Raw genomic sequence first — 13,683 nt, 5'->3', positions numbered from 1 at the left:
GCACACTGACAAAATGAAAGATAAAAATCAGACAGTCATCTCAGTAAGTGAAGAAAAAACATTTGACAAAATGTAATATGCTTTCATGATAAAAATTCTCAATAAACCACTATAGAGGGAACATACCTCAATGTTATAGACACTATATGACAAGTGCACAGTTCACATAATCCTCAATGGTGAGATGCTGAAACATATTCATCAAATGTGTTGACTCTGGCAACTTTTGTTCAACATAGTACCAAAAGTCCTAGACTAAGCAATTAGGCAAGATAAAGATTTAAAAGGCATCCACATTAGAAAAGAATAAGTAAAACTGGCTCTATTTACAGAATATTATATATAGAAAACCCTACAGACCCACCAAAAAACTTATAGAACTAATAAACAAATTTCAGTGGATCACAAATAAATTAATGCCTTATCACCTTTTTTCCTAATTTCTTAAAGACAGAGATGTAGTAATAGGGCTATGAAAACAAAATATTAACTTTAAAGGTCATCTTTACATTGTCTTTATGGACATTTCAAAACCCACAGGAAATGCAAAACTTAATGTTCTCATCTGTGATTCCATAATTACTATGGAGTATATGAAATCTAGCCTTTCACTATGACTCTGTATAAGAGAAAAAGACATATGTGCTATTGCAGAGTTATAGTGAATGAGCTATGAGTGCTTTAAGGATGAAATGGTACCTTCTAAGCTGGGTAATCATGGACTATTCCAGATATGGCATTTGAACAGAACCTTAATGGATGTATTGCATATTCATGTGGAGGTAGATTTTTTTTTTTTGAAGGTAGATTCTAAAGCACAGAAATTTGGAAGCAAAAACAAAACACAGGTAAAGGTAGATGCTGAATTTGGAACAGCAAGTGGTACTAATTATGGGTGTAAAGTACTTAGTGAGAAGCACTGGAAAGTAATAATGAAAGAATCGTTGGGCAAAGAGGGTAAAGCCTTTACTACTTATCTAAGACCTTGTAGAGAACCATGAATATTTGAGCTCTTGAACATATGATTAGTGTTAATATTTAAAATATCAATATATCAGTACTTTATGTGGTAGTTTAAAGGAGGAAGAAGCTTGGGCCCAGAAAACCAGTTATGAGAGAATTTTTTTGTTATTTAGACTGTCTAAAGTAGGAAAATAGCCACAGTGATTCTGAGGAAGAACAGTTTGGAAGACATACTGCTTTTAAGTAATATCCATTAAAATTCGTAGTCTAGGTTCTGGAGGAAATGCTATGGCAGGGAAACAAACGCTGTCTGATTTTTCAGCTTGTAGGTGTTGACCCACGTTAGTAGACAGAGGGAGTCCCAAGAAAGGAATCATATTTGGATACAAAATGAGGACAAGTTCTGACGGGAGCAGCAGCAGAAAGTCCCACCTTTGATGCCCCTGTGGCTGCTGACAGTGTATGGTAAGTCATCCCACTGTCACGAGAGAGTGAGAGAGGAACAGGAAGAAAGAGTTAATCTTCAGGGAGTCGATGGAGGACGCAGGTTAGGTGTAGATTTAGAGCAGCAGGGAAGTAACTCAAGCATAGAAGTTAAAGACATAATTATACTTAGGGAACCAGAAAAGAAAGGGATTCTGGTGAGAGTCTCTTCAGGAAGGGTGAAAGAGTAAGAAGATGGCTGTAAAGAGCACTTTTTATGGGAAAAAGAGAAGAGAAGTTTCAGAACAGAGGCAGCAGAGTTCAGTGCCTTAAAGAGGACATATTGAAAGCGGTGAGGAAAAGCTACTGGGTTTACTGCTGAGGAGGAAAGCAGCTCTGGGTGTATCAGTTCCAACGTGGTGGGAAGGATGGAGACAAGGCAGGAAAGGGACAAAACGTTAGCAACTGAGGAAGATTCAGCAAAGGTGCGTGTTTCTATTCTCCTTCGGATTTGGTATCCCTGTTCGTTTTATTGTTTTCACTGAAAAGTCTCCGTTTATTGAATTGTGCTTTATTATAATAATTAATATTCACTTGACTGTTTTGAAAGGATGGATATTTCACAAAACAGAAAAAGCGAAAGATCATTTTAACAGAATCCCTTCTGCCCTTGCCTGCTGCAACTTCTGCAGTTGTTCTCCTGAAAGCCTTTTCCACTGAAGCAAATCATCCTGAATCAGCTGTGTGACACCTTATCGTATCATTAACTCCAGGTGGCTTTCTTTTGATTAGAATGAGTTTAGGGAAAGCTCTTACTATCTAATACTTTGAACTGTAAATTCTGGATCATAGTTTCTGGTGGCAGATTTTTACAGACAACTGAGAAACAAGCACATCTGGGGGAATTAAAAGAACTTTGCTTCTTCAGATGGGAAGAAACACTTAGACTTTCAAATAATATGTATGGCTTTGGAAGTTGAGAAAAATGGCACCAGTGAGGCATCAGGTGGTCAGGCTTCTGTACATGGATGAATAATGGTTTCCATGCCTGGATTCTTTGAGAGACACTGTTTTAGGAGCAACATATTTTGTAATGCTTGTCAAAAGAGCAGTTATGTCAAACCTATTTGCAGAGATTTTATTTACTTAGTGTGTTGTCCTCTTGTATGTCTGTGGGTGAAGCACATGACTTCTCAGGACCTGAACCTCTGTTCTGCAGTTTGCGCTCTCCTGAGTCACAGGTTCCATGTGCTGGGAAAGGTCCTGGACCAATCCTACCTACTCATTAATACGTCAAAACTCTGACCCAATGTACTGTTGTCACTGAGTTTGTCTTCCAAACTGGCCTCAGAGCTAATCAACCATTTGTCTGCTGATTTTCTTTCTTGTGCACATGTTTTTTGTTCAGTGTTTATTTTTTTTAATAGCTATCTTCTCAAATAGGCTCTGAGCATCTTGAAAAAAGATCCCTAGTTTGCCATCTATCTGTTTCCAGCACTAACCTGGCACCTCAAACAGAATAAGAGTTCGAGTATTTTATTTCTCATTGATTTGAATTGAATCAAATATTTGGCTCTAAAGTAATAAGAATAGAAGTGTACTACCCTGTCATTTTCTTGTGTGTATGAAAACTCTGAATTTCATTTAACTTCATTTCTAGTGCTATATCCTGGGGCTGGAAGACATGTGTATTTATTGTCAATGTATCAGAATAACATTTAACTTATTGAAGTCATTTGAATGCCTCTCCCATCTTTAAAGACATCATGGAAAGAAGATAATCTGCCTCAGTGGATCAACTCTATGAATCTAATGATCTTGAAGTCAGGAAGTTCCTTTTTTATGCTTGAATAAATGTCCTCTTATTGTAATGTGTATAGGTGATGGGAAACATCTTTAAAGCAATCAATTACATATACTGAGTACACACTTTATACAAAGAATTATTCAAACCGAAATGAACTAAAGAATCTTGTTCAGCTAGCAGTTTACTTAAAATGGAAATAAATTAAAAGTGAAAACAATAATTTGTAAACATGTTTTTGAAGACTAGTGAAACAAAAGCATCTTCTTAACAAGGCAGCGATTCATGAAATGCACTGTGCTAAAATCATGTGAAAGTGGAAGAGTGAAGGGCTGAAAAAGAACCAGTATCTAGAACAATTAAATAACCTACACCAGCAAATAAAGAAAACAGAGAATAAGTGAGGTGTAGTGAAGAAATGCTCATAGCGAGTTTCCAGTTAAAGAGATGCATTAAATTCTGGCCTAAAATAAATTATAAAGGCATGAGTTCCATAAGAGTGTGTGTGTGTGTGTGTGTGTGTGTGTGTGTGTGTGTGTGTGTGTGTACATGTGTGTGTGAAGTCTGTGCTTTTATAGACAAGAACAGTAACAAGTGTGATGCATTTCTTCTTTCCCATTTGTACAACTATTATTGGTAGAAATGACCATTTATTGCACATATAGCATGTGCCAAAAGATGTGTCATAACTTTGCATCTATAATCATACTTAATATTCACAAAACTATGACATACTTGTAATTCCCATATTCTAGGTAAATAATTTGTGTAAGAACACAGAGCTAGTAAGTTGTGGAGGCAAGATTCATATTCAGACAGCCTGATTCCTGAAATCATAGGCTTAAGCCGTGTTTATATTATAATTTCAGATTAGTTATTCATTTATTCCTTTACTTATTCAGGAAGCTTTCACTAAATGCCTATATGCACAAGGTATTAGGAAAAAAGGAAAAAGAAACTGCTTTGTGAATAGCTTCAGGGTATTAGTCACTTAAATAAGACATAACACCTACAAATGTCAGTTACTGAAGCAAGGCTGAACATCAGACCTGTAGGGAATTTGGGGAGGGGAAGACTCAGAGGCAGTAAGACAGCATGAGGAAGTTCTGGGACTATCAAGAGATGTGTGCAAAAATCATGTGCAAATACAATATTTAGATAGCATATTTTGTAGACATAAGCCTTGATTTATATATGTTTTTTAAAAACCTTGCTCCAAAGAAAAGTTTTTATGTAAATAGTGCTTATCAACTTTCCAAATTCTTTCAAATGTACTTAATCACTCAATCCTTTCATCCACCTCTAAAGCCTCTAGTATGTCCCCATTTGCAGAAGGGGAAATTGAAGTTTTCAGAGTTCAGGTGACTTAGCTAGTAAATATCAAAGCTAGAATTTGTCCTCAGTTCCTCCACCACTAAGTTTATTATTCTTTCAACTAAATCACTGCTTCTCCAACTTTTCCCCTGAAGTGCTCCTTAAAGCAGTGGCCAATATATGTGCATATCCCTGGCAAGTCTGGGCAGAGAGCCTGAAGCAGCCCTGAAAACATAAAATCCCTTTGAAATCTTCTGTTTCATATAAAAGATGAAAATGAATGGCTCTGCTGTTTTTATATGCACATGCAAGTGAAAACTCTTTTAAAAGTGCAACACTCAAAACTTTTTCACCTTCTGTTAAATTTGATTCTCAAGGCACTGGCACTGAATTTCTCCTCTGACACTGAATGTCTTCAGACTGGCCATCAGAAACCCTTGTATGGGATCAAAAAATTGCAGAATTATGCTGTGATAGAAAATATCAATTTATGGTTCAGGTAAATTATCCAGTTCACTACAATGATAACTATTTTTACTTTGTTTTATACAAAGAGGTGGTTTGCAGTTTTGGTTCCTTTGTATCTCATTTACTTGAAATATTGAGAAATAGGATTGGGATTGGACTTGTTGGGGTTCATATTTTTAAGTGTATTTTCTTAAAAATATCCAGGAAAGCAAGTTTTTAGTTACTCCCTAATCTAAATCACAAATGGGTCTCATTGAGGGATGATTGAGGACATTTCTCCATGACAGACCTCTGTAATGTTAATGACTTTTCTTTAAAAAATTGCTTTATACTCACTATAGTATTACTTTCCAGTTGAGGCTTAAGCCAGATAATGCTTAAATAATGAGAGAGATGAGGGGCAAATAGGAACACGTGACAGACACAAGGGCAGAGGAACAGTTGCCCAAGAAGGAAAACACAAATAATTAATGAAAATATTCGCATGTGACAAGAAGCCTTACACAGGGATATCTAGGCATGGTGTTGAGGATGGGGATCCTCTCGAAGTAAGAGAGTGAGATGGGAGAGAGGGAGATGACTCATTCTGCAAGCGGGACTTGGAGGAAGATGCTCAGTACGCTGAAGAAACTAGCAGTTCCCCTGCCCTCCTCAGCCAGGTTTGGGGGCTGCTTCAATAATGAGATTCACGTAGTCAGTGTTTCACTGCAACATGTCACAACTATTTCCCAGTCTTGCTTTAAAGAAGGACAAAGATCACTTGCAAAGTGATGCTTTGCTGTCATTTGGTTCTTGGGAAAGGGATAAGAGAAAATGATCTGAACCTGATCGCGAATGGTTGGGATAGGAAATGGACCACAGTCATAGAGCTGGGAGAGATAAAAATTCATGTAACACGTGGTAAAATTGACACACTGAAAGATCAAATAATTTATCCAATAAAATACAGAATTGTAATGCTAAGACCGGGTAAGAACCCAGTTTATTTTGAATAATATCTGGCTTCTTTTGGACAAAGTTCCACAGGAAGAAAACATAAAAAATGCTATATGTTTTAAATTAATGTCAGACTGCCTAGCATGTTCTATTTTTATAAGCTTTTATCATGTTTAAATATTTTTTTATGTTCATAGTAATTTATGGCCTGAGCACAGAGAGCATCAGATATACTATAATGAATACTGTCAATGTTTTGTGAGTTGTAGATTGAAGCTCATAAGAAACCAAAATTGATCATGGCAAATAAATACACAGGATTTTTTATCAGAATATAAATGGCATTTCTCTGAAATTCAATAATATAATTAGCTACTTTCTGCAAACCTTTCAATTTTGATTACAATCCCACTTACCTATTCTAAAATCAAGCACTTAGCGATAGACTGCCACTGATCCCTGTTTTTTTGGTTACTGATGATTAGAATAAACTCTAAGCCATCAATCTGGGAAGAATTATTTCTTGACATAAAACATCATTCTGCATATTTTAAATAATCAATTTGTTAGAGGTCTTCCTTTCCTCTAAACCACTTTTCTTAGCATTTTCACACTTCCACAAACTTTTTTTTTCCTAAAATATATAAGGCTCAACCACTGAACATCATTTACAAAACTCATAAATCTACAAAGAAGGTAGAATATGTATAATAGTACCATCAAAGGATGATAAAGTTTAACATATTGACATTATTTATGTTTAATATATAACATTACAATAATATTATGTATAATTTTTGTTTTTTTATCTAATATTCATCATAGGCATTTTATTTGATCATTACAAACTCTTAATGAGTATTGTACATAAGTGCCTTAATATTTTTTGATAGGCACTAACTTGGGGATATTTAGAGTGTTTTTTCCTGTTATAAATAGTGCAATAACTATCTTTTGCCTTAAATGTTTTCCATATGACTCAGTTTCTTCAGAAAGAGTTTCACCAAAAGCTTTAGAATATATAGCCTAGTTACCTGGGTATGTGTGTCCATACAATTCTCCACTCCCTTGCCCACTTACATTTCTAGTGCTGTACCTAAGATAGAATATTTTCATACTTCAGGCATTTTCCCCTCAGAGTTGATGTAACTTTCAGAGAATGTTATAATAAAGCTTATTTTATTCCTTAACTATACAACCTTCCTCCATTCCCATGACTGCTAAATACTTGGATTTGAACTGGACAGTCAAAACAAACCTATTTTGTGTCCAAATATTTGCCTTTTTATAGTTCCACGACTTCTACCTTCAACCCTTAAATCTTGTCAGTTAAGGACTTGAGGCTAGTTTCTAGCAAAGCAACTGTGTATTTCTCTAGCTAAACCATTGGTGTCTTTCTTTCTAAAACTAGCTTGAAAAATGGAAATCTATTTGTATTGTTTTAGCTGCCTAGGAATATGAGCTTAATTTAAAAAAGTAATCCAAAACAAACTTAAAATTTTATTTTGTCTAGATTTTAGTGGGTACCACAAAACTATTTTTACATCAGGGAACTTGATAAAAAAAGAGTATGTTTTAGCTATTCAACATAGTAAATATAATATTTCATACAGGAAAATTTTTATAGAGCATCTAATAACTGCTTTGAGCTTTCCTTCATTACCAAACTCAGATGAACAATAATAAAATTTAAGAAATGACCTTTCACTATGTTAATATTTTTGCTCATTTTTGTATTTCTAAATAAGATAGTATAATAAAAATGTACTTTTTATCAGGCAATTTTTAATTACCACTCCATGATTACTGTGCCTTTATGCAGTGATATGTTAACATTTTCATATATAGAGAATGCATAAGCATACATACATTGTGTGCATGCATGTGTATGTGTGTGTATAGCAGAGCATTGGTAAATAGACAAAAGCATAAGAAATAAAGCAACATCACCCCTCAGAGAAAGCAACTTATATGTATGTCCAATTTATTTCTATGTTAAAAATGTATAGAATTTTTAATGTTTCTTTAGTGGGTGTATGTGTATTATATTTTACAAAAAATAGTTTTGGTAATATACTGCAATACTGTTTGGGCATTTGCTTTTTTTCTTCATAGTTGTTAAAAATATGTCCTGTTCTTTAACTGTTGTGTCAAAACATATTTCATGGTCACATAAGCTTTATTTAACAGCATGTAGCATATTTTAAGTGGATTCATTTTTCTTGGGTAGTTAGATTATTTTAATGGTTACCACTCTTGATATTATATTTAGGATCAATATTGTTCATAGATCTCTGTTAGATTTCTGATTATTTTATTAGATAAAATTCCTAAAAGTGGAATTTCTGTATATGTAAACACTTTTCTTTCCCAAACATCCCTCAAGAAAGGCTATGTCAATATGTACTGATTCAGCAATGCATATGAATATGTGTTCTTCCACACCTCACAAAGCTGAGCATTAGTTCCAAATAATGAATAAAATGCCATTTTGATATACAAAAAAAAAGCTTTCTTAAGATTCGAAGTTCATTTTTGTGATGAGTGATGTTAAATGTTTGCCCATTTATTTGAATACTTGCATTTAATTGTGAAAATTATTTGATTGTAGCCTTTACACATTCTATAAATTTGTGAGAACTCTTTAAATCCCATGATATAAAATCTTATTTATGTGTTTCAAGCATTTTGTTACATTTTAGTTTGTTGTTTAACTTTTTCTTTGCTTTCAAAATAAATTTATAAATTTCATTTCTCTTTTTGTCAAGATGGGAATACTTAATTTTAAAACTATATTTATTAACTTCTTAGTATTTGGGTCTCAGGTACATAGGATTATATTAATCAAACACCTAAGTACCGGCACCATTGACATTGGTCATTAAGGTGCTTTCCTTCATTGTTTGATAGAAGGGTTGATTTTCCTTTTATCTCCATTCTCCAATCTTATTTCTCCCCATAGTCATGCAACTACTGTATTATATTTGATGTATATCCTCCAAGCTCTTCTTGGATTTGTGGTATAATCACTTTCATTTACATACATTGCTTAGGTTGTACATATCAGTCTGTTGCTTATACTTTTCACTCAGCAGTTTTCCCATCTAGCCATGTTGCTGTGATTATAGCCAACCACTGCACTATCCAGTATACCATAGTCTGAATTCACCCACTCTCCAGTGATGAACACCAAGATCACCTCCAAGTCTCAGCACAACTGGAATATACACCCTATTTGACAGCACCCTCTCTGGATGTGTATGAGATAGTGTATGCTGGTGTGTGTGAGTGTGTGTGTGTGCCCAAGAGAGGAATTTCTAGGTCATATGGCACTTACATTTAATTGAACAAATTACTGTCAGGGTGTTCTTCAGAATGGCTGGGAACTACGCTCTCATCAGCTGAGCATAATGATTACCATATTACCTACTTTCTTCCATATACCTAGCTTTATCAAATTTAATGGTCACTTCAGTAAATGATGTCTCATGTTTTTGCTTTTTTTTTAATTTTTAGTGTCCTGATCACTACTGACTTTGGGTATCTTCCATTGGCTTTTTAGTAGTCTTTAAATTGCTTATTGATATCCTCCACTCATTTTTATTTTAGACTTTACCTTTTGCTGACTTGCAGTAATTCCTACATATCCATTCACTCAATCATTAATTTAACAATACACATTGATGACTTATTTTGTGCCAGACACTGTTTGAGGCTATAGGGATATGGTGGTGACCAAAAAAAAAAAAAATCAATCAATAAAATCATACTCTCTTGCAAGTTCCCGTGTTGATGAGAAAGACGGATACATTTTCCCAATCCTCTTTGGAGTAGGAAGATAATAAAGAAGACACATAAATATAAAAGCCCATAATGTTGAAAAAAATATAATGTTATCGAGTAAATAAGTATTAAAGAGGAAAAAAAATACAAGTGGAAGAGAAAGATAAAATTTCAGGAAAAGGGAAAAGCAGAAGCATTGAAATTTTATATAAAAGGGCCAGAGAAGTTGTCCCACTGAAAAAGAAGACTTTTTTAACAAAGACGTGAAAAAAGTATATTGCCATATACTTAATGAAAATGCCATAAAGCCCCCTAAAAAATGGTACTGTGGAGAGAGTCCAAGATTGTGAACACATGGAGGTCCTGGGAGGACGGCGGGCCTAGAGGAGGTGTGGAGGCTTCTTTCCCCTCCCCCCATCCTTGCCCTGTGCGTCCTTCCCATCCAGCTGTTCCTGAGTTGTATCTTTATAATAAATCTTAGTATTAAATAAAGCACTTTCCTGAGGTCTATGAGTCATTCTAGTGAATTATACAACCTGATGGATTATGGGAACCCCTTGACTTCACAGCTGGTTGATCAGAAGTATAGGTGACAACCTGGGACAAGTAACTAGCATCATAAATGAGAACAGCCTTATGCAACTGGTACCTTAACTAGTGAAATTTCATGCTAACTCTAGGTAAAGTGTCAAGACTGAATTGATGGAGGACACCCTGCTGGTGCTGGAGATGTGGGGTTGGAAGAGACACCACTCATCAGAAGTGCTAGGTGTACAGCCAGTTCATTAGTATCATTTCAGTTTTGAAAATGGGGGGAAAATGTATACATACACTTGGCATTAATGGTAAAAATTCTTATATATTTTGAATACTGGTTCAACAGGTACATTATGAAAGTCTTACCATTCATTGGCACAGGAAAACTTAAACTTAAATTTTTGTAGATTGTTTCCAAAGTTCTAACATTGTATCTTTGCCAAAGCACACTGCTATTTTACAAAAGTGCTGGCATGAGTTTTCATCTTGTGTATGTTCCTTGCTACCAGTAAACAAGGTAGTTTGTTTTTTTTTAACTGCATTTCTGACTTCACCATGGTGGCAAGTACATAATTCATTCTGATTTCTTTTTGTGGTTAGTCTGTTTTGTCTGAATTTCAACAAGTTATGTACCACCAGAAAAAAAAAATATGAAAAAGTTGTGTCCCTTCCTAGATTGGAAAAATACTGAATTTGTGATCTGGTAGTTTCCATAAGGAAGTAATGGAATTTCAAGGCTTGCATTTCTCTTCTGTTTCATTCACTGGTTTTGTACATAGAACCAGTGAAGAGTTTTCATGCTGAGAAATGGGATGCTGAAAAAGACTTATGATTATTTTGGTATTTAACATAAAAATAACTTTGATTTACTGAACTTTGAAAAAATAAAGGTTCCAACAGACATATTTTAGACAGAAAACTTCCTTCATTAAAGTGGCATTTTGGTCCTTAACCAAATGAAACAGAAAACAACAACCAAAAAAGTAAATGTGCTGCTTAAAGGATGATGCATCAGCTTCCAGAATGGTAAGCGTGTGAAGTGTTACCCCTCTAAAGTACTTCTATTGATCTATCAAAACACACAGAAGGATCCTAAATCCATTAGAAAGAACTAGGATGTCAGTACTAACAGTAAGAGAAGTAAGAATCATAACAATAAACGCTGTTTAAGGGAGACTGCTCTTGTGGTTCTGTCATCACTGGGACCTCCGAAGTGATGGTGCAAAAATCATTTCACAATGCAGTTCTGTCAATAGGCAGAGGAAACGTTCACTAGCTTTTTCTTCTTTTTCCCTTATATCTACCTCACCATCCACAATGGACTCATTTTAACAATAAAAAGTCTGAAAACACTATTCCTTATATTCCTTATATTGCCTGGCATAACTGCCTTTAAAAAAAAAAAATATATATATATATATATATTTTGAGAGGGCATCTCTCATATTTATTGATCAAATGGTTGTTAACAACAATAAAATTCTGTATAGGGGACTCAATGCTCAATGCACAATCATTAATCCACCCCAAGCCTAATTCTCGTCAGTCTCCAATCTTCTGAGGCATAACAAACAAGTTCTTACATGGAGAACAAATTCTTACATAGTGAATAAGTTACATGGTGAACAGTACAAGGGCAGTCATCACAGAAACCTTCGGTTTTGATCACGCATTATGAACTATAAACAATCATGTCAAATATGAATATTCGTTTGATTTTTATACTTGATTTATATGTGAATCCCACATTTCTCCCTTATTATTATTATTATTATTTTTAATAAAATGCTGAAGTGGTAGGTAGATGCAAGATAAAGGTAGAAAACATAATTAACTGCCTTTTTTTTAGAAGGCAACGAAAATAGGTGATTACTTGAGGCAAATAATCTTGTTTATTGGTGTTCATCTGGTATCCACATATTCAGTCATATCATGTCATAAATATGATGAACCAAATATCGACTATCATCATAATAGAAGAGAGGCAATGGCAAGCACATTTCAAATGATGGTATGACTTAGCTTACAGTTCTGATTTATTTTATATCTCCTCATTAATTATGAGTATGTATTAGAACAGGTGAGATTCTTTCAGTAGTGATTTCAGAGTTAATATATGAGAATGTTATTTGAGATAATAGTTGAAGCAGAACTATTGCCCTTAAAATGTAAGATAACTTTTATATTCTTTTCTCACTGGTAATCATTATTTTAATAAAAATAAAACAGTTGAATAAAAACAAGTATGCTTGCCAAATTAAATAAGGCTAGTGACTCTAAAGACGCAAGATGTTTTTCGGGACTGCTCTGAGAATGTTCGTTTGTTATTTATCTGCACAGCATCTTTTCCCACCTTCGTCTGATAACACCATCCAGATTTTTCTTCCTCACTCTCAAGCCATGAGGATTCTGCCCTTCATGGCAAACAACCCAGAACTGTCCAATCAGTGCTTCACTTGCAAAGTACAGTGATTGCTACATGAAAGGTTCCAATCAGAGTTTATCAATATAATTGTTAAAACATAGAGATGAAAGAGTGTAAGCTGAGAGCTGCTAGGCACCACCATGAAGGGAGCGCTTTCCTGTGAACAAAAGCCAACTGAAATGAAAGTACAACTGAAAGATCAAGAGGGGTAATTTGACTCTGACGTTGTTGTAGTTTCAGGACCCAACCATGCCTGAAATTAATGGTACCCTCTGGACTTCCCAGTTCCTTAAACCATTATATTTCTTTTTTTTTAAAACCCTTTTTTCTATAATTTGTGACAAAAAGAACTGTAACTAATATCATTTACTTACATAATGGCCTTGGATAAATTAGAGATTTCTAATTCATTAACCTGTAATTGGCTGTCCCTGCCAAAAACATTTACTAAAGCCAGACAACTCTGCAGACAGATTCCTAAGGAGATCATTACTTTAATGGAGTTGAGTGCATTTAAAAAATTAAATCAGACTGTTAAAGCACCATATAAGTTTGAATGTACCTTTAATTTTTAGCATCAAAATATAGTTAGGTGATCTTGATATCTGAGTATCAGTCATGGTTAGATCATTTTAGGTTCCCTCTGAGAAGTTCAATTTTCTTTTGCCTTCTGACACAAACTATACTGGCCACTGCAAACGGTGGGAATAACTGAACTTGGAAAACAATTGAAAGTCATTTCATTTCATTTTATACACTGACATTTACCACAAACTACTATTCCCTAAGGAAGTGGCAACCTATGTAGGATTGGATATATGTGACTGTCTCTCTTGATGTTTTTCAATCGCACTTCTTCTTGTGATTTGACTACATTTGCTTCCACTCCATAGAAACTCTTCTCCAAATCTGCATAATCCAAGATGATGAATTGCAGCATCCTATATTTTTTTACCAGAAATCATATACTTTCTTGTATGAAATAACAATCATCTAGTCAAATATAACCCTTGACTACTTAAATGGAGCC

This window comes from Manis pentadactyla, chromosome 7 (genome assembly GCF_030020395.1).
Source record: "Manis pentadactyla isolate mManPen7 chromosome 7, mManPen7.hap1, whole genome shotgun sequence".
NCBI lineage: Eukaryota > Metazoa > Chordata > Mammalia > Pholidota > Manidae > Manis > Manis pentadactyla.
The sequence above is the reverse complement of the archived record's forward strand: the minus strand, read 5'-3'. Positions refer to the sequence as shown.